At 44.1% G+C, this 26,921-nt stretch overlaps 1 pseudogene; it reads right to left on the reverse strand.

The window, feature by feature from the left end:
- Window positions 1-24,743, reverse strand: part of LOC120836673 — an 84,303-nt pseudogene extending 59,560 nt beyond the window's left edge.
- Window positions 24,744-26,921: the final 2,178 nt, after the last annotated feature.

Genomic DNA, 26,921 nt, shown 5'->3' on the forward strand with positions numbered 1-26,921 from the left:
GACGCTTGCGTCGGCTAACGGAACCTCAATCGCCGATCGCGGCCGATGTCATGGGCGTATACAAATACATCAAGTCGTCTGGGCGGGAGCAGTTGAAGCGCCGCACTTTTTTGGCCGGTCAGTAGAGACTCCGCGAATTCTGACTCGAGGCTACTCTGTGCGGAGGGAGCCGCTACTGAGCGCGACCAATCGGAAACCAAGGATGGCTGAAATTTCCTAATTGCCATGAGATTTGCAAATTCGTTCTTCCCGCCGTAGTAAATTCGTCCGAATCGCTATTCGATTTACCAATCGATTATTTGGATGAAAAGATATATTTCAAAATTCGTACGTGGCTCACCAAATGGCAATAAAATTGGTATAGGATTTCAAACCTATATAGTGTCGCCCTAATTTACAAACTTGTTTCACTTGAAATTAGAGTTCACGTGCAAGCGAGCTGGTGGAAGCCTATACTAAAAAGGCCCAAAACAAAAGAAACAAAACATAAATAAATAAGAGCGGGATAAGCGCAACACAGTCTCAAATCATAGCTGAAAATGGTTACTTGGTAAGTGTAAATGTCCAGACGTATTAGTAAAATGTATATATATATGTATATATGGGTGGTTTCATCTCAAATCGTGCACGCAAAAAGGGTCGAATTTTTAATTTCGATGAAAAAAATATATGTTATGGCGCCGTTTCTAAAACCGCAGTCGACACAAACCGCAAGTTCGTCGGATTTTTCGTTCTCGACTTATGAATTTTTAAAGAGGCCGCGGCGAAAAGCAGTGTTTTTCACACCCGTCGTGGGTCGGATGTTTCGCTTGATCTCCCGCCATGGATTTTCAGTCCACATTTGATTATCTTTTTTGAAGCACTCTTTGGACACATTTAAAAGGCTCCAATACCATGAAATAATTTTAGGCCTTTTGCTTTTTTTTCTGTAAAAATGTCAAAAACGCCTCCTCGGTCAATTGTTGACGAACTTTGACAATTAATTACTGGAGATCTACTTGGGTTACACCGATATTTTTTATGTCCACGGAGAGCCCAAAACATGCTCTTTATATTTATTATAAAATGCCTTGGCTGTATAAAATATCCTTTGCGGTACGTCTACGTTAATATTATGCAAAAACCAAAAAGTACCATTTTTGAAATTGATTTTCTCAAAAAACCCATTTTTTATTTTTTTTATTTTTTGTTCAAATGTAGATATGACAGTTGTCTACACGAAAATTAAGCCTAGAAAGTGTATATTTTGTTTGTATGTTCTACATTTAAGCATCAATATCGTACAAAAACGTGTTTTTACGGCTCGAAATGGACTTGCGAATTGCGCGTCTTCACAAGCTTGGAAATAGTTTTTTCTTTTTTTCAACGTTCCCACATAAAAATTAAATACAGTATTTCCACCCAGATATATTTATTGATTATTTAAATTTTATTATAGGCGGCAAGCTACATCGGAGGAGTTCCAAAAAGAGAAAGCAACACTTATTAACAGACCAGCAGGTGTCGTAAATTTTTAACGTGTAGGAGTCGGCAGACGTCGTATTGATTCGGGGCCCTCATTGGCCTGCATGAACGTCCCGCCCTTTCGGAGCCAGCAGATGACCACGACCTTTCGCGCTCGTTGTGTTAGATGGGACGGCCCGTGACAGTAAAGCGAGCAGCGCACCCTGTGTCACGAGGAGTGAAATGGTACGATTCTGTCGTTGATGCGGCGAACAGTGACAGCCACCCAGGAGGAGTCTGTCAGAGTATTGCACAAGGGAAAGCAAAGGAATCGTTGCCTGAAAGGATGAGGACACCACGGCCTTACAATGTCGACGGTCAACAACTGTTCTGCCAGCCAAAACAACGCCGCGTGCGCGCTAAAACCGGCGGCGCGGGACAGAAATCCCGCAGACGGACACACGAAGATGGGCCGGTTTCGTTAGGGATGTGGGGGAATTTGAAACCAGCCATCCGTGCATGCGTGAAACGATACCGCCTGTTTGCCCTAGCTTCGAGCGCCCTATCCTTACCTTAAAACGGCCGTGCTCTCTCTCTCTCTCCGGGGAGATCCGATAGCACCGAAGGGTTATCTATTAAACTTGAGGAAGAAAACGAAAAGGGAGTGTTTAAGTTTAATTATCCCCACCAACCCGCTCGTTCTGTCCTTATAAAGGGTTATCTCTCTTGGAAACAGCAAAGCCCGGAGACTGACATCAAAACGAGCGTGTTGGTAAATATACTTGTGTTTGTATTCTGCCCGGAGACTAGTTGGGTCGAAGTCAGCCTCCTTGTCAACTATAACCGTTTGTGAAGAGTGGGCTTCCCCCGAGATGAAACGTTAGCGCCGGCTGACGTGTTCTTTTGAAAAAGGGAAGGGGACAGAGAAAGTTTGAGTAACTGCAGAAACTACCTCGAAAGCTCCTCTCCCGATATGAAGCTTGAAGCATAGTCTCGGTTACCTTCTCGCGCATCACCTGCTCGAATCTATTCTTCAATTTCTTTCGTACAGCCACTGTTCCGCATAGCCGTCGTGGATGTCCGCAATAGAGGGAGGAACAGATTAGAGCATCTGGACGCCGTCATCCTGCCAGACTTCAATGTCGTGGGACCGACTCGTGCGTGTTTCTTCGCCCCGCTGAACTTTGTTTCTCGGGTGCGGTTTTTTCTGAACGTTTTTTTTTTTTTTTTTCAATGTTTTCTTACTAACTGTTTGTTAGCACTGTTCGGTTGTTGGGTTTATTTCGTCATGGCGTAGCGGCCTGGCGGTGATGTAGAGAGCGTGTTCGCACGCATTTGGTTGCGTCCCGTTTAGGGAATGCCCGGGGGAGTTGGTTTTTGTTCTTGCCATGTGCGACTGAGTTTTCCCGTCTTTATTAAAGTATTGATTTTTTTTTTTTTTTTTTTTTTACCTTTACGTGCCGTCGACTTCTTTGTCTGACTCTCCACCAGGCGTGGACCTATCGCCTTGCCACCGCTCGAACCTAAATACTTTATTTTTTTTTTAACGCAGTTTTCGTTAAGATCGGAGTTGGGCAATTTATTTCCTATTTATTTATTTTTATTTCCTACCCCTCTCCATGACACACTCTCTGTGTGTTTCGGACCGTTTCTGTGTCACCACTTTTGTGTATTACCGAAGTGAAAGGACATTCCCTGGTGACCTGTGCGATGTGCTGTGAACAAGCCCCAGTGTTTGGTTTCGTAAAGAATTTATATAATGTATCGACAATGTGGTGACTTTCTTTGTCTTAGTAATATGACAGCTAATAGCTAGTCGTGCTAGTTTACTTTGAAAGGTTTATAAATCGAAACAATACAACGTCTGTGCCTTTTGGTTATTGAAAGTCTACTAGGCCTGCTGATTTGGTTAGATATATATCTCATGGTTCCCGCTCTTATCAAAACATACATAAATATTCAATACCACAAAATCTGTTTATAATTGATTACAAAATGCAGAAGAAAATTCAAGAAAACTTTTTCACAATTCATAGAGACGCATGGGTCGCTATGTCTGACTTAGGTCTTGCAAAACAGAGACGTCTTTTTCCGATATTGAGGCCTAAATATAAAACATGCAAACAAAATATACACTTTCTAGGCTTGATTTTCGTGTAGACAACTATCATATCTACATTTGAACAAAAAATAAAAAATAATAAAAAATGGGTTTTTTGAGAAAATCAATTTCAAAAATGGTACTTTTTGGTTTTTGCATAATATTAACGTAAGCGTACCGCAAAGGATATTTTATACAGCCAAGGCATTTTATAATAAATATAAAGAGCGTGTTTTGGGCTCTCCCATAAAAAATATCGGTGTAACCCAAATAGATCTCCAGTAATTAATTGTCAAAGTTCGTCAACAATTGACCGAGGAGGCGTTTTTGACATTTTTACAGAAAAAAAGCAAAAGGCCTAAAATTATTTCATGGTATTGGAGCCTTTTAAATGTGTCCACAGAGTGCTTCAAAAAAGATAATATAATGTGGACTGAAAATCCATAGCGGGAGATCAAGCGAAACATCCGACCCACGACAAGTGTGAAAAACATTGCTTTTCGCCGCGGCCTCTTTAAAAATTCATAAGTCGAGAACAAAAAATCCGACGAACTTGCGGTTTGTGTCGACTGCGGTTTTAGAAACGGCGCCATAACATATATTTTTTTCGTCAAAATTAAAAATTCGACCCTTTTTGCCTGCACGATTTGAGATGAAACCACCCATATATATATATATATATATATATATAAAGTCAAAAATGCGTACTGTCGGAGTTATTAATTCGAAGTTTATTCCGACGTTTCGAGCGGGGACCGTTCTTCATTAGGTGATGAAGAGTGGTCCCCGCTCGAAACGTCGTAGTAAACTTCGAATTAGTAACTCTGACAGTACGCATTTTTGCCTTTGTATATATATATATATATATATATATAGAGAGAGAGAGAGATAGGTAGATAGATATTTTTCACTATTTGCTGACGGCCGAAACTAACTATGCAACACAACAAGTAAAACCACAGAGCTGCCCCGCCTCATATCACCCTCAGTTGGAGCTCGACTGACACATTGTGCCGATCAAGCATCACCAACAGCTCAACACCTAAACGCCACGGCGTTCACTATCTTTGTTTGGGTGATTCCACCCACTAATATAACAACTCATACAATGCGCCGTGATAAAGTGCTTTTTGTCTTTGTGTATGTGTTTTCGTGACATCTAACCTCTGTTTGCGCTCTGACTAAGAATGAAACCATGTATACTAAAACATCGATAGTGGTCTCTATTTTTAGCGACGCTCGCACACGTCTTGCCTTTGACGCAGTGGCATTCTCATCTCCCATACACGGACATTTGGACAAAATAGGTTGGTCGGCCTTCACTCATTAGCTGCGGAACGTTTTGACCGTGACGTATGTATAATTCAAAGAAGCACCGACAGGCGGGTGCCCCTTTGAAAACAAATCATGTTTGCGTAGAGTCCGTGGGTATTTATTTCTAGGCCAACTCGTCGGCGTCAGTCGGTACAGGCGCTGGAGGCGTGATGAAAATGCTGGCAGATGTCGGCTTGACGAGCCCCACACTCTCCCCTTACAGCAGATGGCAAATAAACCAACAACAATATTTGTCGACGGGCAATTGATTGAAGAGGCCAATCGGTAGTAGGATGACTCGACAAAGGGTAATTCATCAAAAATTCCAACTCGTTGACAATTGTTTGTGAGGCCATTCAGTTTCCACATTGCACTCATCTTCTGTATTAGAACACATACACATGTTAGACATTTTAATATAAGCAAGTTTCGGGCACCGGATATTTTTTTGAAAAGCTGTTTCACCGAATTTTGCATCTCCCGGTTCGTCGAATTTTGATATGAAATCATAATATAATTATTATACTTGTCACTTCTTCAATTAGAAATGGTTACAGATAATTATAAAATAAAAGTAGGCTTTCGCAAAAATTATGTCGATTATAGGCTATGCCAACGTAGCCGAACAGTAAAAAAAAATGTTATGAGGGTGTTTTTGTTAGGGTTCGAAAAAGACAAAGGCGATTCTTCAAATAAGCACTGGTCACACAGGCCGACTGGTAACATAATTAAAATAAAAGCACCGACTTCACAGAACAGGAAAAAACAATTTCACTAGACGTTTCGCCTCCTTGAATAAACGCCTCCATGAATAAACGCCTCCATGAATCATGAATAACCAACTCGCCCAAGCTGAAGTTCTGACCAGTTTCGCCTCCCTTGCGGGAGGCATCTTCAGTAGTCACACAACAATGCCTGTGTAAGCTTCGTGGAGAGGGCCGCGTTTTTTGTTACACACGGACGTGTGTGTCCCTGCGAACAAACCACGATTCTAGGATTTTCGGGACCCCCATCTGTCCTCCCTCGCCAAGGTCGTCGCGGCCGGGAAGTCAAAATAATGCCCTATTGTCCACACATAGTAGACCAGTTCAGACTTCAGTCGGGTCGCGTGGGATGCGCACGTGACGTCACGCTTGTGTTTACAAAGCAAATGAAAAGTTCAACCTCAAGTCAACGCTATTTATCAAATATGTCCGTACTTCGTGGAGAGGGCCGCGGTTTTTCTTACACACGGATGTGTCTCTGAGAACAAACACGATTTTAGGAGATTTTCGGGACCCCCATCTTTGTCATAGGGTGACTCGTTTATCGGACTGTTCGTCGCAGCGAGAGTGCAGGGAAGGATAATAATTCATACCCTATATTGTGCAGAAGAGAAGAATATAAAAAAAGAAAAGAAAACGAAGCGAAAATTTCGATTTCCTTTCTTGTGGACAGGGCATTGTAGGTGAACGTGGCTTCCTTGTTGGATTCGCCAAAGTAGCAACAAAGCGACATTTTACGATCGAGCGAGCACCGTCGGAAACACTGCCCAAAATAATTTTATAGGGAGTTTCACGGCTTTCCACTGCGACATAAGCACGTGGATAGAAAAACAAATATTGACAACAATAATTGTCGAATATTTTTGGCACGCTCACACCTGGTTTTTCTTCATAATTTGATGACTCATATGTTGATTTTGTTTGCGGAACCGTACTTCTGACCGGCAATTTTATTGCCTACGCGAAGCTTTTGCGTGCGATCCACTACAGTTAATTATTTTGGAGTGTCCAAGTTGAAGCGGTGCGTGTTATTTTTCGATCTCTGTCCGAATGATACAAAGTTTCACGTTTTCACCCTGTGAGTGAAGTGAGTTGGTCAGTGCTAGCATCGAAGGCTAACTTCGAACTCTAATTTGGAAATAATGTCTCTGTTTCCGCATCGCGGACAAAGATATATATGCTCTTATCACTGTAGCAAAATAACGTGGCAGGATTTGTGCTCTTGTTATGATCGTGTACCATTGTAGTCGACGTCATCCCAGCACGGCGTATCGTTTTTGTATTCGGTTCAGCCCTGCAAACCACACTTAGGAAAAAAATGAAAGTTTGCACCTTGTTTGTTCAATTTTTTGTTATACTGCAGAAACATATTGCGCCCCGTGTTTTTGAAGGCACGGTAGACGGTGGTGACGGTGAGGTGACCGACCCCCATGTCAGCCGGCGTCTCGCTCGACCTCCTCGGAGGACAGGTCGTTTTTACTGGTGACTGGTGCATACGTGGAGCAACTCCGCGCGCATTGCGTTCTTCATCTCAGAGAACGCAATACATGACTCAGCTCTATCTCGTCATCGCTCCAAAATGACAAGTGGAATTCGCAACTGTAGTCGGTGACAGGTCAGGAACGAAGTGGGAGCTCCTCCCACCCTGTTCCACTTCAGCGGAGCGAACGGGGGAGAGGAGGTCGCCCCCTCTCCAGCGTTCGCAAATGGCAAATATTAGTTTGTTAGGCCACTAACTGTCAATTTACGCTCGTTCCTTTACGTCCGCCGCAGCCGATAATGTTATCCCCGGGAATACCAAAAGTATAATTTCTTTCAGCAAAAAAAAAAAAAAAAAAAAAACAAAACAGAATAATAATTAAACGCCCGGTATATCACAGCTTTGACAACGCTTCACGTGTGTGAGGTTCGATGACCGACAGAGAACCACCGCTGGCCGTGCTCCCGAAGCGGGGAAGTGCAATTTATGGAGACCGATCATATTATCAGAAAGGTGCAGACTAGGGAGCCTTCATGTGCGCGAAGCGCACATGGAGGCGCTCTAATGCAGACAATCCAGGAAAAGTATTCTTGCAACTATGAGGTTCCAGTTGTACTTACACATGCATTATCGTCAAATTTGACGGAGTTCCTTCCAACACTAAAGAGTTGTCAAGAGTGAAGATTATAAAGGAGAATATCAGCAGGAATCTATTGTCTGTTTACTGAAAACAAAACAAGCATCAGAAAAACGCATTTGGGCGGCCGGGGAGGCCAGAAGCACGGACTGCGCGCACCCAGCGTGGAACCAGCGAATGAGAGGGCACCCCTAGCAATCTGTTTTCAGAGCCACGGTATGCCGGCTGCCGGCCAAATGTCCACTTTAATTCTATTATGGCTTTCGAAACGTAAATACACGCTCGAGAATTTTCAACAATATCACGCGAGCGCCGACCGGCCTGTAGATCAGCGCATCGTCACGGCGCGAAGTAGCGATATCAATGACAGTACGCGCGTGCGCAGAAGAAACGCGCCGAAGTCGGCGTCGGCTGCTAAGCTGTTTCCCCAATCACGACCCACCCCTGGCGCGACGCCCACCGCTTGCTCCACCCCATAAGCAGGGGACCGAGTAATCAAAGCGACACACACGGTACGCAAACACGAACAGCAGCCAGTAGGAAGGACACCGACACGAGCTTAGTCAGCGAACGAAAACACAGACACAAACTTCACTCTAGGCAAACAGAGCAGGGGTAGTTACAAGGATGAGATGCGTGCGCAGACGGAGGTAACCAGTGCACAACAAATACGCGAAAACTCGCAGCAACCGAAGAACTACGCAGCAAACACGTACGTGCACACGCACCAGAAGCACGTGCGTCACGCTGCGTATCTACGCAGAACTGGCGATTTTGGCATTTCGGTAATTTGAAACTTCGATATCGATTCCGGGAACAATTTATTCAGCAAACTGAACCGGTGGAGCCTCGCATAAAAAAAAAATCGTTTAACAATATGAAAGCGACTGAAATTCTTCCTGAAAGCTATATTAGCAGAAAGTACCGTGTTATAAAGGACCTCACGAGTTTCGACCAAGTTTTCCAGCACGTTATTTTGCAAGAAACGGAAGGAGCCAAGAGTACAACCAGTTTCCGAAGCTGGCAACCACAGCTGGAATCAGCGCCATCCTCGGCAGTTTCCTGAACCTCGCGTAGTCACATTTCAGTTACCGCCACATAGAGGGCGCAACCAGACATCCAATTTGTGTTTTCTGTGTGTTTTATGATTCTTTTTAATAAATAGGCTCGATTAGTGAAAATGTGGGCTAATAATCAGGACCTGGAACAGTAATCTCCATTTAATACTAAAAATATCGGTCTAAATGTCTGCCAAAAGGGGTCAAAATACTCGTTTTTGACTATCAAAAAATACGTGATTTCACCTATATTCAAACTTTTTTTATGGAAAATCAAAACTGAAATTTAGAAAAAGGGCCTCGCGCTGCAAAGCAGAATATGTTTTTCTTTGCGGGCCTACAATTTTATTCATGTGTGCCAATCCCTAAGCGCTGTCCCACTGTACTACCAAATGAAGTTTGCCCAAAATTAACGGTTTTTGTCACTTTTCACGTGAGCATTCCGAAAAAAGTTTAAGCCATATTACAATAAAATTTAGCGTAACTCTTTCGACCATAATTACAAACTGATGTAAAAAGTTTCAAATAAAATGACCGAGTAGGCGCCCAAAACTTCGCGACTGAAGTGCTTCCGCAAAGTCAATTTTTCTAAAGTAAATATCTGTCAAAATAAAATAAAAAACGAAAAAAGGGCCTCCGTTGACAATGAACACACTCTTCTTCTATAACATTCTAAAATTAGAAAGAAATTGCTCCAATAGTGCACCCTGTACCACTGTACTACGAAACCATGTTTTGCCGAAAAGGTCAATGTTCGCGGGTGCCCTCTGAATTAGCTTTTTGCACTAGGAAAACAAATCCTACATCAGATAAAAGATAATGTTGTACACTACAAGATGATATATAACACATAATTTTAGCAAGCTTGAACACGCCACGATCGCATTTCGAAAACGTGCTGAAAGCGTCATATGTCATGGCCGCCGTGGGACCGCAGCCTTAAAGGGGGTGCGACTTCTATAAAGTTGCGACATATACACAACAATTGCCACTTCCTTTTAAAAGAAAGAGTGACCACTTATCCAATTATATATTGGCTTAAGAGTGCAGTTACGAAAACTAGTTATTTTTTAGTTTTTACAGACATTAAAATTGAGAAGTGTTCTGTAAAGGATTAGTTAATCGCAGCCCCAAATCTTGTCTGCCTCGTCTGTGTACAGTCTTAATCGCAGGTACTGGGAACGGGGTACGCGTGTCATCAGACGCTATCAAAGCGTTCGGCATGGCAAGGCTGGAATGTAGTTATTCGGACAGTCTGCAGTTGCACACACTAAACATCGTAGAACCCATAATCATCTAAAAAGGGTGTAAGCAAGGTGTAAGTTAAGAAAAACACCCTTTTTACACCCTTTTTACATGATTTCTGAATATCGGTGCATGTAAAAAGGGTGTGCTGATGTTTTACACCCCTTACACGCCCTTTTTACGCCCCACTTATAGCGAGTGTCTGAAATCGTGTAAAAAGGCTGTATGGGCGAATTTGACGCCCTTCATCCACATGGTGGAAAAGGGGCGTAATGTTGATGCTGTCAAATACACCCATGATTTCACAGCCGTTCACGTTTATTGCTTTGATGAAACTATTGCTGATGTATTGTGGTACAAACATCGACTGTACCGTATTTTCCGGACTATAGTCCGCACCTGGTGTATACACCAACTCATGTTTACAAAGAAACCGAAGCACCCCTAACGGACGCCACCGGCGTCGCGCATGCGCGATGGGGGTGTGGGCAAGAAGCTCGCCGTCGCCCATAAACAAACCATTGAAATGCGATGCTGTCGGCGTCGGTGTGAGTCCCCCTGCCCTTTTTCGCGTTCGAAAAAGGATCCAGCAACGCCGTCCTTCAGTGGGCACAGCAGCCACGCTGGGAGCAAGTCGACTGAAATGCCGCTCTTGTTTTTCATCGAGCAGGTATTGCTGACGCACGCATTTGGCTTGAGCTCGTCAGCAATCTACGGCCAAGCAAACACCGGGACTTCAACAATCTTCGTCACGGCCACGGCAGGCAAGGATTCCCGTCATGGCCTACCGTCGAACGTAACCAATGGAAAGATCGGGAGCTTGGAACCATGGGATTTCCCAGCCGCGCTGGGAGCAAGTCGACTGAAATGCCGCTCTTCTTTTTCATCGAGCAGGTTAGTAGCCGAGAATATGGTAGCTGCTATAGAAGCGACAACAGGTTTCTATTCTTGCTGCTTTGCCCCAAAGTGTCTTGCTCTGTTGTGTACTATTTTCAAAAATTGTTGTTGCTAATACTTTCTGGGGATGTGGAGACCAACCCCGGCCCCGATCTCGAAAAAATGATGAAAGAACTACTTGAAAGTCAAAAGCAAATGAGCGATGACGTGAAAGAAAATAAGGCTAACCAAACAAAACTCCAGGCAATTACTAAATATTGATTCCAAAAAGTCACCTGGACCAGACAATATTCTTAATGAATTTTTAAAACGATATGCAGAGTGGATTTCTAAATACTTGACAATTATTTTTCGGGTCTCTTTAGAACAGCATAGCGTTCCCAGGGATTGGTTGTGTGCCAGGGTTGTTCCAGTTCACAAATCGGGAGATAAGCATAATGTAACAAACTACAGACCTATTTCATTAACATGCACTTCCTGTAAGCCTTTTTAGCCTATAATTTCCAGAAGTCTTTACGACTATTTTGAAAGTTCAAAAGTTTTTTTATAAAACCAACATAGATTTCGACGAGGGTTGTCCAGAGTAACGCAGTTGCTTGAGACGTTTTATGATTTTTCGTGCTCGTCAAACGAAAGAGGGCAAATAGACGCGATTTGTCTGGACTTATCAAAAGCATTCGATCGGGTATCTCATGAAGGACTTATAAGAAAACTAACTATTTACAACGTTAATGATCACGTCACTCAATGGATTAGCGCTTACCTTAGAAATAGGAGACAGTTCGTAGTTATTGATGGTGTTGCGTCATCTGTCTGTAGGGTGCCGTCGGGAGTCCCCCAAGGGTCAGTACTGGGACCAGTGTTATTTTTATGCTACGTCAACGATTTGGCGGAAACAGTAAGCTCCAATATTACACTTAGGTTATTCGCAGACAACTGCCTGCTCTACACTAAAGTTCGTAGCCCTGGAGACCGAGAAAACTTAAACTTGTCGCTCGCCTCAGTAGATAATTGGTGTCAAAAATGGGGAATGAAGCTGAACCCGGAAAAGACTGTATTCTCAGAATAACAAGCAAAAAAAACATTCTTAGTTACAATTATAAAATAGGAGATGTGTCTTTAAAAGTAGCTGATCATTTAAAGTACTTAGGGGTAACGATAGCCTCAGATTTAAGATGGAAACTGCACGTAGATAGTTTGTACCGTAAGGCTATTAAAAAGTAGTGGTTCTTGAAGCGCAATCTAAGGCATGCTCCGTTTAATGTAAAATTATCCGCATACACAACCCTGGTAAGACCAACCCTGGAATACGCCTGTGCTGTGTGAGATCCGTATAGGAAGAACCAAATTGATAAGTTAGAAAAAATACAAAGATTGGCAGCCCGCTTTATCTGTTCGAGGTATGGTCGAACTGACTCGGTGACTTCAATGCTCAAAGAACTAAGCCTCTTTTTATTGTCAAGTCGCAGAGAAATCACCAGACTTAAACTTCTTTTTAAGCTCTCTCGAAACGAGCTGAACATCGACACCTCCCGTATACTTGCTACGTGCACGCTCGACTCGGCCATTGCGGGGTGTGCATAACAAGGCCTTTGAAATACAACGGGTAAACAATGACATTTTTAAGTATTCGTTTTTTGTTAGAACTGTTAAACAATGAAACGATCTACCAGAAGATACTGTAAATACAGAAAGTATTGTTGCCTTTGAGAAAACGCTGGAGAAGCGAAGCTTTTTGGTGCTCTGATTGTGTCTTTTAGTTATATTTCAAACATTTTCAGAAAGTGTGTCAAAACTTGTGTGCTTGTATCCGCGTGGTTGTACTGTATACTTTCTTATACATTGGGAAATGTATTGATATGTCATTTTCTTCCACTCCTGTAACCGCCCTGAAAAATGGGTGAACAGTATTAATAAATAAATAAATAAAAAAAAAATAAAAAAACTGTTGATTCTACGTCTTCCTGGCGATGTCTGACTATCTTGAGCGGCGGCAGCGAAATTACCGAGGCTCGTTACACCGCAAAACTTCGCGTGAATAATGTCACATGTGGCGATTCATTCCGCGTGGACGCTGCAGTATGTACAGTATGCTAAAGCCTGATTTGCACGATGAGATTTCGCTCGCAATTTTCAGTCGCGACGCCGCCCAGGCTGCAAAAGCGTGAACCGTAGCTGAGATGGTCGACGCCGCACTGTTAGCAAAAATAACACGCCCAGACGTGTAAACCGTTGTCCCATAGCGGACACGTCGAAACGTGTTCGTTTTACACGGAGCCATCTGTGTTTTTCGTCTACACATGAGGTGCTGTGTAAAGTTAACACGCTACACCGTGTTTGCCTTCCGAGAAGCACGGTTCAACGTGTTCCTTATGAAACATGGCGGCCAGCAGCCGAGAACAGGCGAGGGACGAGCCCAGCCAGCCGCGCCTTTCAGCCGAACTGAAAGCATACAGGACGCGTTCGTTCTCGTTCGATGTCTTTTATGCACAGTAAACAGTCTCCGAACGGCGGACGTAGCTACGTGCAAAGGTACCTACGTGCATCGTCGGCGGTCGGTGGCGTCGGCAGCTACGACAAAACCGCTAGACAAAAAAAAAAAAAAAAAACTAATATTGAATTTACATGGATAAATAGCTCAAGCAAACTCTTGTAATCGGGCGGTAACTTGTGCCACCTAGTGCGATTTCTAGCAACCAATGAAAAAAAAGCAGGAGTCGGTTAATACGCTGGGAACTATCACGAGTAGACTGCTACTCTCATACATTACAGACAACACGAGCACCACGTAGGACACAGCAGCGACACATACACAAACACAACACCGACACTACGCCCGACACTTCCTACTAACAACGGACTCTCCCCGCGGCGTATATATGCTTGACATGTACGGGTGAGCTCTTTGGTCGCTGATCGTTACCGATTTATAGAAGAAGACACAAAACACGGCACAATGGACAGCCGTATGTAAGAACTGTTTGCATTTAAAAAGTATGGAGGCAAAATCTGTAAAATTAGTCCTTTGCGAAAAACAACGATGCACTAACAATAAATCTTAAACCGGCCATGCAAAAGTTCAAATTTTTGTTATTTTCATGCTCGACCAGTGTTATGAGCAGTCCGACTCGCTTGAATCAGATAGAAAAACAATTGATTGGGATTTTATCAGTACGTATTCAATAATCAATGGAAATTATACTTGCGCAAGGCATTTTTTATATATATTATTGTGAAGGACATCCGCCCAACACTTCACTTCCGCTAGTTGTAGTACGCGTACGGGAGCAGACGCCTTCACTTTTGGGGCGTTTTGATGCAGATTGTTGTCGTATGTCGTGTTGGTGTCGAGCGAAGCGGTGAGGCTTGGGAGTTTGTGACCGGTGTTATTCGTGATCATTAATGTGGCGCTGATGCGTTTTTTTGTTGCTTTTTTTTTTAAATATTTCTATATAGCCACATTGAAAATTCACGAGCCCGTGGCACTGCATTATGCTAAAATCGCGAGCTCCTTCTCTGTTGACGTCGTTTTTCTGGTAGCAATCGTGGATACTGCAAGCGTTTAAACAGTGCACAGTCTCGCCTACATCCGCGGTGACGTACTCGACCTGTTGAAACTTATTGCTTGCGTCATTTTGGAGTACGCAAGGCAATTATCTCGCTGCTCTGGTTTCGGTTATAAAAGCAAGGCAAAACGCTCGTAGTTCCCGCCCTCAGTACACGTTGGATATCTTCCACACTTTGACACTGGATAACTGGATGAACGAGGATTTACATTTACTTCAGAGGTCACACTCGCCGCTTCCTCACCGTCGAGCAGCAGGATCAGCTGGCGACAAGCCGCGTATGAAAGGCTCGAGCATCAACAGCCCAAGTGCACTCGGTGCCGATGCGGGCGATGCGGGTTTCTGTCAACCGCTAGCCCAGCACAGACCGTGACCGTTCCAGCTCTTCGTCATGACGCGGTGTTGCAGAAAGCAGCGTATAATACCACTACACGGACCACCGAAGCGAACGCACTGTTATCGTAAACCTTGGCTTGTGATTGCGCCTAAATTTGTAAATAATCTTATTCTTTTTTCTGGAGACGCAAACGAAGGGCATAACAAAATCGTTTGCATATTCCGCATACCTCGCAAAAGCATCAGTCACCTTGCGAGAAGCGCAAAACACGGTGTCCACACCGTCCTGACTTCCCAGTCTTTTACCTGCTTTAGAGCAGTTTGTACCTGTTAGTAGGTATGTCTACTGAAACTGCAACTTGAAACTTGGGGCAGTGCCAGAGGGAAAAGAGACAAATTCGGGCCTCTTCCCAATGTAGAGAAAAACCACTATGTTCTCTACGTAAAAAATTGGTCTCAGTTCATGCATCTGTGGGCAGGTAGAAAATCTTGCCCTAGTTTATTCACACCGCATGATGAGCGCAAAAAACTCACACGAGTCACACGAGATTTACAGGAAAACATCGGTGGTGACTTAAGTTTCCCTGAAATTCTGTATAACCGGTCGTTTGCGGGACCGAATCATCTACTCGAGCGGTGTACGTCGCTGTGCGAACACGTCGCTGTGCAAATGCAGTCTAACGACACGAAGCATAGAAACGGCAGATTTAGGGAAACTATCCGAAGTCCCTTGTTCAATTAAAACGACGTAATTTTGTTGAAAACGCCCGCAGCATTTTACTCACGGTATGCGTCGGTAATCTTCCACATTTTGAAACGGAACGAAGGAAGATTTACTTTTAAAAACGCTCGCTACGTCCTCCCGGACCAGCTGGACCGGATCAGCTGACGACGACGGGGCTGAACCCGTCAAACGCAACCCCACAACAACCAATCTGAGCTCCGTGTTAGTGCGGGTTTCTACCTCCAAGCACCGCACCACACACCACGAACGTTTCGGCTCTTTCTCGCATCGCCGTGTTGCCCCAAAACAGAACGAGATCGCCGAAGTCAACGCGGCGCTCTCGTGAACCTTGGCTTGTGGTTGCGCACTCGTGGACCCTGCGACACCCTTCGCTTTCAAAGCACACACGACGAATGGTACTTTTCGTCTTCCGGGAACAACACAGGGGCACTTCTACGGCCGCGTCTTCACTATGTCCTCGCAAACTGCGAAGCCCTATGCGAAGCTTCTCGCGTCCCGTCAACCCAAAACAATAGCGGCGCCATGCGTAGATTTTCTCCGGTCAAACAAAAAGAACGAAAGCCAACCGGCTCTTGCTTCCAGCCATAGAGATCATATACCTTCCAGCATACATCGGCGCTTGCGCCGTGGCCAGATCGTTTGCAGTTGAAGGTTGAAGCAAAAACGAAACCAACTGCAATGTCACGTGTTCACATCGAAGACACGCTTTTTATATCCATTTTAACTGTTTTGAACGAATAATTGGACCCATGACTTTATTTGTGGAGTGTAAGAAACTATTATCAAGAGCCCTAAACTAAATGCAAACATGGGCGACATGAGGGAAGCCGCATTGCCATCGACGAGAAAATGGCGGCGAGCCACGGTAAGCGCGGGTTTCGCCAACGTCCCGCGACATGGCGTAATTGCTTTTGGTGCATATCTGTTTCCGAGACATGTTTCTTTCCGCGGCATTTGTCTCGACGGTCCTTTCTAAGTGTGTCCCCAAGCATTCCGGTGCTTCGATAGCCGGCAATGCCGCGGTCGTCGCCGGAGGCGATGCGTGTTATCGAGGTCGGCTACACGGTTATGCGTGTATGACCGAAACAAAACACGTTTTTTTCAACCTCGCATGATATCTGAACGTATTATCCGTTACTCATCGTGTAAATTTATGGTAATTTGTGTAAATAGCGTGTTTTTCACCCCAAATATTCACCAAATACACGGCACTTGCTAACAGTGCGGTACTGAAAATCGCAAGCAGAACCGGACCAAGTGAAGTAGGCTTAACAAGTCGGTGATGGTCAGTGATAACAATGATCAACATCTTGAATCTACTGTTTGCATCGAGCCTGCTTACCAACCTTCAAATTTAAGTCTTTTGAGGCCTGCACTTCTTATCGCAAGTACCGGACCAACATTTGGTCTACGGGCCGGCGTCGTCTAAGAGAGCAGAAGACAAGCAGAAACGTTTGAAAGAGCAGATGACAGTTCGATCAGGCGGTTGTTTGAACTTGAAGACGCACTGAACGTAGTCTACACGTGGTCCGCACAACTTGACGGTTTTCTGGCGTGCATGTTGGAGCAAAACAAATAAATCTGATGACCACAAGGATCCGCGAATTCAACCCAAAGTGCTTCCCGCCCAAGCAATCGTTGTCCGACGGCGTCTGCTTTTCCCTTTTCACGGCACATATCCAGATTCTCGGACGAACCGAGCACGTGAAAACTGACCTTCATACCTTTCTCGACACTTTTGGAACGGCCCCAGTCGCGGCGTCTTGACGAAAAGGCAGGTTTTTGTCTGGTTCCTTTCAAAACAACGCAGGAATACACGTCTGGCATGGGGACTTCTGCCCACAGCCCCAGACCGGAAGTGCGATCGACGCGCCGCCACCGCGCCGTAACGTTAGAGAGTTGAGTTCGTGTATAGTCTGCAGAGGCAAATTTGGGGTCAAGAATCAAAGTTTTTGCTTAGATAGTCCGCACCCGCTGCATAGTCCGCACCCAGTGCATAGTCCGCAGCCAGTGCATAGTCCGCACCTGGTGCTTAGTCGACACGAAATTCTTCTCATACGCGGCACACCTTGACATATGTATGTTTTCTTAGCTCACAAAAAAAGCATATAATATATATAAATTATCAATAACATACTCTTTTATTCACAAAATGCGTCCCGCCTCGTCATAATCAACGATATTGAAAAACATAATTCCTGTATAGTCCGCACGCGTAGATACTCCGCACAGCCAGAAATTTCAACTTTTAAACATGTATGGTCCGCGGACTATAGCCCGGAAAATACGGTAATTAATCACCACACGAAGTCGCGCATAATTAGGAAGTGCTAGAGAATAGTTATTGCAACTCCGACTGAACTCTCCCTCCGACACGAGCCGAAAATTACGTGTCGAGTGTGCATCAATTTCATCAGTTCAACTTTGATTTTAAAAATGAAATCATCTTCGCTCGCAAAAAACTGAAATAAGACATTTAAATATAAAATCCAGGCACTAGATAACAGAAAGTATAAAACAGAGAGAGGACGAAACACAGACGAGTTCGCCCTCTCTCTGTTTTATACTTTCTGTTATCTAGTACATCTTACCAACACGCTCGTTAGGAATATTATAATCCAGGCAGTACGCAGTATTGCGCCGATATGGAATCAAATCGGATTGTTTCGATACCATTTTGGTCCAGCCAATATCTGCGAAAGATGGCATGGGCCCCGCAGGCGCCATCCTGACGCACCGAACGCGGCGCCGTTTTCGGTTGAGTGTCAAGAGTGTCCTGCGTGAATCGGCTCTGCCGGCGAGGTATTTTTATTTCCTGACTGCCTAAAATCCGATGTTAAAAAAAAAAAAACAGAACAAGATTAAGCAAAACGAAATATGTTTAGTTTTAACCTGATAAATGCCTTCTGCGCTGAAGCCTTGAACAAACTGTGGCGCCCTAATTTCGGGCATTACAAACTCACCTGACTGGGCCTAGCACTACATTTGGCACCTTCACTGAGATATTATTATTGTGTGTAGCTATGAAGAAACGAAGTCGCAAGACAATAGAAGTTTCCGTATGCATGAGACCCCCGCTAGGGTACGCAACTCTTATCTCTGGGTGGCGACACCAAAATATCTAGCCTCCCGACGTTTTTTTTTTCGTTTTTTTTTCGGTTCTTCTTTTGGTACGCTTGAAACCGCGTCTCTTTTATTGTTTCATGCTCTCAGCGTCTTAGCTGCGACCGCTGCTTCGACAGCGCTTAACTTTTGTTTTTTGTCTTTATTTTGCAATCTCGCGGTTCGCACCAGAGCATGCACTTCTACATCTGTGGCAGTTTGAGACGCTCAAGGTTGTAATATGCAAAGCAAGTCCTTACGAGTCTCATTTCGTGACCTCCCCATGGGCAGTGCAGGTGGCAATACAAAGCAGCGTAGGGATGTTAGCTGCTTTGTCCAACCCCCTTTGACCTGGTCCTCCTATAAGCCTCCACACCTTATTTTGAGTCTTCGTCTGACTTTGAGCGAGTGCAAATGCCGCTTGTAGCAAATCAGAGGGGTGGCGCGAAACCTGTGACCGCTCTCCGTAGGACAAAAACGCTTGGACAAAACTTTGTCACGTGACTCGCTCGAACGCGCTGATGGGCTAGTGGGGCTGTAGTCTTTGCCGTATGCCAAGTTATGGTGAGTTGTAGGGGCAACGTAGGTCCGGTTTCTAAAAAGCGTCCGTCAGTGTTCTCCTGTTTTTCGTGCGTTGCAGTCGCGGCCGTGAGTTTTCGTCGTGAACAGCCGGAATAAATCCATGCCAACTTTTCGGTATTGGTCGTTTATTTTGTTCGAGTCCATGGAATTATTGTGCTGTGCTTGTTCGACGCGTTTCGACAAAGAGCTGCTCATCGGCAGCCGCGAGACTTCCGATGAATGTGAACGACCGCCTTCATCCTCGACAATGCGTTTGTGGATTGTTTTGTGCCGCCCGAATCGGATTATTCATCTTATTTGTAAGTACTCTGCAAGCATGCTTGCGATAGTAGTCCTGCTTCTGTCTCAATAGACCATTTTACTGTTTACAAGCGTGAACTGCCACTTGCGTCCCAAGCAACTCTCGTTTGTTCCGTGTTTGCAAGCCTGTCAGTTTGGCTTACGTCACCAATGTTAGAAAGGATAAATGCCACAAGAAAAGTAAAGTTGGAGATTTAACTAGGGCCTTCGGTTGTAGAAATTAAAGGGGTTATGAAACGATATCCGGTTGGAATGCTCATGACCTTACACGCACGGACGCACGCCACTGGTTCAGAAGTGTCTTGGTCGTGGTGAAGTTGCGAGGATAAAAGGGAACTATTTCTTTCAGTCTCGCCTTCGCCAAGTTTGATGACGTGCGCGTGAACTTAGCTTTTCCCTTTGACAAGCTTGTAATTGCGCGCACTTGCCCGCGCAAACGGATTCATGACTGCGGCCAAATTACCTGCTTGCAATCGTATATAAAGATTTTAGTGAAACCTGAAAGAACCTTGATTGAAAAATAAAAAGTGAACCAGCATGTTTCAACTCATTTGCATAGATTTCTTCGTGCAGTCTTTTGGATTATTACACCTTATTTTATGGGCGTTGGTCATCGCGCCTCTTTTTTACTTTCATTTCTGGCGGTGGTACACCTAACCTAAAGGGCGTACTGCGCAGTCGTAACACCCTAATAAAAAGGTGTACAGTGGAATAACGCCGTCCTCTAGGGGTGTTAGGAATAATGCCCTTTTCTTAGGGTGTTTTGCTAAACCATTAAGGGTTTTAGTTATAGGACAAGCCATTTACACCACCAACGGTGTAATGATACTTAGTGTGCATGATGGACTGGTAGGGTGTTCTGGTAGTGCCCGAGAACACGCGCACTTATGTTTCCGCTAACGGTTATTGACATTAACATACCTCGTGAACAGTTCGACTTTTATAAACAGACGTAACTCAATGTAAAATCCCGGAACTCAACGGGGGCACTCGAAACTTAATCCTTGTTTTGGAGAAAAAGGATATGGAGTAAATGTATACACACCTATAGCAATGAGCAGCAGTTAAAACAAACTGGCGGCTTATTAAAACGCCACCACAAGTGAATTGGTCTTCTGCAGTATACAGCCCCACCATCCACGGCCAGTGGCCAGGAGTCGCCTCGGTACCATTAATAATTCGCTCAGAAATGGTATCGGGCACTCCTCGTCGTCCACATATCTTCTTTAAATCATCTTTCTCTTTGTCTGTGTATCTTGAGCATACCCCTGCTGTAAATGGCAAGTAGAAGAGAAGCGTGTTTATATGAGGAGATCAAGGCGGTTTTAATTATTATTAATAACTACTTAAAAATAGTTTGTGAAAGGTTGTTGGGCTGAGGTGGATCACTTCACTTACACTGCTTGGAAAGAAATTCAGCTGTGCAGGAATAATGAAATAATTAAACGTCGACTAAACGAAATAATTCCGAACAATATCACGAGACTCACCCAAAAGGTTGACATCACTTTCTTGAGAACTATAGTCACATTTTTATTAAATCCTTCCTGTTACATTTATTTATATTATAAAATTTACGTATCTAGGTGCGGTTTGCAGAGATATAACAAATAAACAAAGATAAGAGCGATAAATCATGAATGAGATTATTTTCTTCAGCAAAATCTTAAGCAAGTTATAGTCTTCTGAAATAAACGAAGAACACCTTACAGTAGAGAAAGATTTCTGTCGCGGTGTCACCATTAATTAATATCTCATAGCAGATTATTTTAAAAAGCCCGTGAAAAGAAAGAAACAAATTAACAGATTGGAGGGGACACGCGTGTCAAAAAATTATTTTACGCGAAAAAAGATATTTTAGAGTAATATTGACGGCGCTAGGTGCGGTTGTGTCGGCAGTCACCTCCTTTCCACTTTTTTTTTTCTCGCGGCATTTGGGGCGCGTGGAGGAGAGGTTGATCGGCTTAGCCTTCATGACCGAGATGGTCATTCCGAAATTACCCGTGACGTCATGGGCTTCGCGCGCAGAATTCTAAATAAATCTCTCTCCGTCAATATGGCTCTAAAATATTTTTTTCATGAAGTTTATTTGTCGTCACGCGTGTCCGAACCAGACTGTTAAACATTTTCTCTTTCTTTTCAAAGGCCCTGTAGCCCTGTAAGGAAGTGTAGATGTGGACAAAAAGAGATTGGTCAAACTGTGTTATCAAGTGCGTATTCTATTCCTGAGACCTTTCTAAGTGCGCTATTTTCTTCGTGGAAACATTACTTTGTAATACGTGCCCATCTAGGCACTCTCAATACATATTTTTTTTTTCATTTCAGCCTTTTGTTTTTAGGAGCCCCATAACAAAGGCCACAATAAATAAATGTGGTACAAATGAGCACACTGTTTCAGAGCTGTGATTCTGTTCAAATTAACGTAAGAGCGTTGTACGACTCACTTATGCCCGAGTCCCACTAGAGCGAAAAACAGAAACAAAAGAGAGCGACAAGTCTCAAACACAGATAGGATGCTCACGGTGGTACCTTTGGCAGGCGCTTAGTCGTTCGGTGCTCGCGAAGTAAGCACGAGTGAATGCAAGCCTTCCAAAGACACACTCACGTGCATGGTGCTCGTGTTTGAGCATAGCTACCGTTATTCTACAAAGCCTCTCAAATCGCGAAAGACTCTAAATTGAGGCCTGTCGCTGTTTGTTTATGTGTGTTGCTCTGGTGAAACTCGGGCGTCACAAATCCCAGTTGGACAGGATACAAACTCGCAACGCATTTTGAGCAGCACTCAAATTACTTTCAATATGCATAGTCTTGAATAGAACACGAACCAATTTCGAGATGGAAACTAACTATTTTTGCAAATCTTTGGCAAGCTGAGAAGCAAGTGATGAAGTTACTTTTTTTTTTATATTAACGAAAATATGGTCCCGTCACTTAGATCTTGCTGAGTAAAAATCTAATTCTGCGGTGATCCCTCTAGGGGCCCTTCACCACCTACACAAACGACTTCCCCTGGGAAACCTAGCTGCCATAAGTTTAGTTCACTTCCCACGGATCTCGATTATAAAACAGAATTAGAGAATGTAGGCGAAGAAGTCCTGGAATAATTATGGCGTAGAGGGGATTCAACGTAATTTAGGCATGGCACCTGCTGTCTCATTGTCTGTGGGTAGGCCCGCTTCATAAACCGTTCGGATATGACTGCAGAGAGGTGTGGCTTCTATAACCCGAGAAACGCGCAAATTATTCTCAAGGTTGCCCCTCCTTTTAATTGTCTACGTGCTCAGTCGACCTCCGTGTTATCGCCAGAAAAAAAAATGCTTTATTTATATTGATACTACGGATAAAGTCATAAACGCAGAGTGTGTTTAAGCGCAATTCTTCGGTGTTTGTGATTGACATTGCAGTTTCTTATTTCTTTGGTTATTTCATGTTATTTTATTTCACCTCTCGTTTTGATGTGTTTGTGGGCACGTCTTTTATTTTTCGCTTTTTGAAAATTTCAATGAAATGTTCGAATGTAGACGAAATACCGTCGAAAGCCGGTGCTCGTGTTGAAACAGTTACTACACACCACCGTAGTAGAGACTAAGTTACCTAGCTTTGCGTCTATAGGAAGTCTAGGGCAGTGGTGAATACACAAGCTCGCCTGCCCTCTCACAGTAATTTCGTAGAAATTAGTTTTTATACTTTTTTTAGAAATATGCATGGTCGTCAACGCAACAGCGTAATCATATAATTAACGATAAAATGGTAACGAGTAATTGGGTTAATATTTAAATTATTACCTGGTCCCACTTAAAATATAAAACAGGTTTGCCCAAAGTCTTTGAATTTAAGATCACTTAATGATTAAAATAACAACACTGCATACCATTCCGTGATTTTCGCGCCTAACGGTATTGATGAGGGAAACATTACACATATTATTTTTATATCTGACATTCCTCACTAATTTTACATGTATGTAGATTCAGTCGTGTTGTTCAACGCAGTATCTGTATACGAGAAGGAACTTTGCATTAAAATTAACGCTAACGGTTATCCGAGAACTTGATGTCAGATTTTCGACACCCAATTATTTATGCTTTCCAACTGATACTCAAACTGCACATTCACATGAGCAACGTGCAGAATATACGAATTAAAGCGAAGAAGGGGAAACTCATAACAAATATACGTTTAGAATTATGTCTTTCTGCGTTTGTACATGAATGTCGAAAGAATTTTTTTTTTTTTTTTTAATTTTCTCCGCCTTTTTCTTTACTCTGTACTGCAAGTGGAGCAGGTGGAGGATCTCATTACAGGATACACAAACGTGTATCCTGTAATTTCGCAGCTAAGCATTTGCTAGGCAGCCAACTTCAGGTTTCAGCGTACACATTTTATTGAACAACACGGAAGTTTGTTGCGAACTTAAATGTCGAAGGGCAAGCACAAATATGAAAGGATCAACCCTTAGACCTTTTCGCTTTAATCTTAGTTTTGTGCTAAAACTACGCGTAATGTTTGTTTGTTTGTTTTTCTTTTCTTTTCAATACCGCACATTTGCCGCAAACCTTGTCTTCCAGAACATCCGTCGTGCTCGAAGCAGATTTCTCATTCCGAAACGCCAACGCTTCCATCTTCAGCGCCTAAATAAATCACGTACGGTGAATGGGGCGCGTCCTGCGCTTACTTTTTTGCGTGATTTGTTTGCGCCGGTGATTTCAAACAGACAAAAACTACGAGAGCCATGACAATGCACATTTGGCGCTGCACGCCTCGATCCATCGGGTCGTAGTGTTGGCTGGGTTGGGGCTAAACGTAAAATCTAGCAAAAGGTAATATTTTCAGTCTTGTGAGTTAGGGATTACCGGATAGCGATTGTACTTTCCATGTTGTAGATAATAGCAAGTGACTCATCGAAAGAGACCCTTGAATTATTCGCGGAACATTCTGAATCTTTCTGACTTTGGGGGAGGTTTAACTATTCCAAAGATTATTCTAGGTACATTTTGCTCGAAGTTTATGAACTAAGGCCCCCGGGTAATCCTTTCTTATTTTTTCGCAATTCTAGATTCCATTTATATTTTTGAGGAATTAGAGTGTTTTGGTCATTGATCGTGAGAGGTAATGTTTACTTACCGAAAAATGCGCTGACAAGAAGCATGAAACCGAGTTGGCGTGAGATCATATTCCCTACCTACAAGACGATAACACGCCGCTTTCGTTTTTGGGTGTTTAAAGAAGGTTATTTATTATATCTAATCTATCGACGAATGAGAGAAACCTCTGGCTACAGTTACGTACAGTTATGCAGATACTAAAAGCCTCTCGCGAGTGGGCCTCCGTTTTTTGTATAAGCTCTTGACATCTGGCACACGTCCGAGCGAGCGCTGACGTCAGGACTCGCCCATCCCGAGCAGATAGCAGGGAGCCAACGCAAACTAGCGCTGACGTCTTCGACTATTGGCCGAAAGCGGGCTGGGCGTGTTCCAGGGCGTCTTCAGAAATTCGAATGTGACCAACCAGTAGCCGGAAATAACACACTGGCGGTGGTCGCGAGAAACAAACCTGATAAGTGCATCGGAGTAATTCTCGGTGACTGGAAGTATGGTACACGTGATGTTTCAGTCACCCTCATCCAAAATGATGATGGAAGAGTGCGACTAGCGGAACGATCGACATAATCCTTACGCCAAGCGCCGAGGGCCTGGAATCTGCCGTCCGAGCGCTCACACTCTGTCCGAGCAAAACAGAGTTGAGCGGCGCATTCGTTTCTTACATCTTTCTGCATGATCATGATCGAAACATCACGTGCACCCAATTTTCCACCACGAACAGTTAAGATACTTTACTCTGACGCCCTTAATAAAACCGTTTACGAACATATACCTTTGGATCAGAATTGTTTCTCGGTACCACCGCTAGAGGATTCTTTTCGGCTTCGGGTTGGTCATGAAAGCATGCCAAGCCCCCTTCCGTGTCAGGAGCATGCCCTGGCTCTGCCCACGCCTCCCATTGACCAAACTCTCTCAATACACGGCTCTGGGTCGCGGCAGAGCCGTGTATTGAGAGAGTTTGGTCAATGGGAGGCGCGGGCAGAGTCAGGGCGTGCGGCAGAGTCGGAAACAGGGCTTGGCATGCTCTCTTGACCAACCAGAAGCCGAAAAGAATCCCCTAGCGGTGATAGCGGCAAACAGTTCTGATCAAAAGTCTATGTTCGTATATGGTTTTAATAAACGCGTAAGAGTGAAGTGTAGTAACTCTTCGTGGTTGAAAATAGGGTGCACGTGTTGTTTTGATCATGATCATGCAGAAAGGTGTAAGAAACGAATGCACCGCGCAACTCTGTTTTGCAAGGACGTTCGGACGGCAGATTCCCGGCCCTGGGCGCTTGGCGTACGGATCATGTCGATCATTCCGCTAGTCACACTCTTCCACCATCATTTTGGATTAACGTGATTGAAACATCACGTGTACCATATTTTCAGCCATTGAGAGTTACTCCAATGCAGTTATTAGGTTTGTTTCTCGCGACCACCGCCAGGGTATTGTTTCCGGCTTCTGGTTGGTCACATTCGAATTTCTGAAGACGCCCTGGAACACGCCCAGCCCGCTTTCGGCCAATGGCGCCTCCTCATTTATCTCCTATACTTCCCAACGAATGGCCAAACTCTCTACATTTACGGCTCTGCCGCGACCCACTGATCTCTATGTATATTTGCTAGATGGCGTTTAACTAGCTCCGCCTATGGACGAGAATGCCACAATGGTCGGTCATCTTTTTGGTAGAGTTATATTGTGTCTAGACATTATAGTAGTTTGGCGGACAGCGTTGTGGCAGCAGGGTGCCATACAAATAGCCGTGGTTCTTGTACACTATTAGGCAGGAGATCGTACTATAGGGGGCGCTCTGACCCGTTTGTTTTCCCCACGCCCGGTGTTTACTCAACGCAAGGCCTGTGCACATGCCGACAGGCCTTATGGGCATGTCCGTGTCATCTTCTACAATAGAGCGAGGGGCACAGTTTAATATAAAAAACGCTAACAATCGCCGAAGCGACGTTAAGTGCCGGATCTATCCTCAGAGAATGCCATCATGACCCACTTCGGCTTTTGTGCGGAGCTGAGACCGTGCATGCTGCATTGTTTATGCAGGTCGCAGTGGAAACAAAAGAGCCCCTCCTCCCCCTCACCGGAGAACACGAACTCCAGCCGAACGCTGACGCCGCGTTCAGTTATGTCGGCCGAGCGCTGAGTCATTGTATTTGTTGTCCCCATCCGTGTAGTTGTAAAGTTAAACGCTTGGGGCGTCACGGTCTGTCCTCCTCCCCAATACCGTGGTTGATATTTCGTGATTGATTAAAGT

This window comes from Ixodes scapularis, unplaced genomic scaffold (genome assembly GCF_016920785.2).
Source record: "Ixodes scapularis isolate PalLabHiFi unplaced genomic scaffold, ASM1692078v2 PGA_scaffold1__304_contigs__length_218370807, whole genome shotgun sequence".
Taxonomy (NCBI): Eukaryota; Metazoa; Arthropoda; class Arachnida; order Ixodida; family Ixodidae; genus Ixodes; species Ixodes scapularis.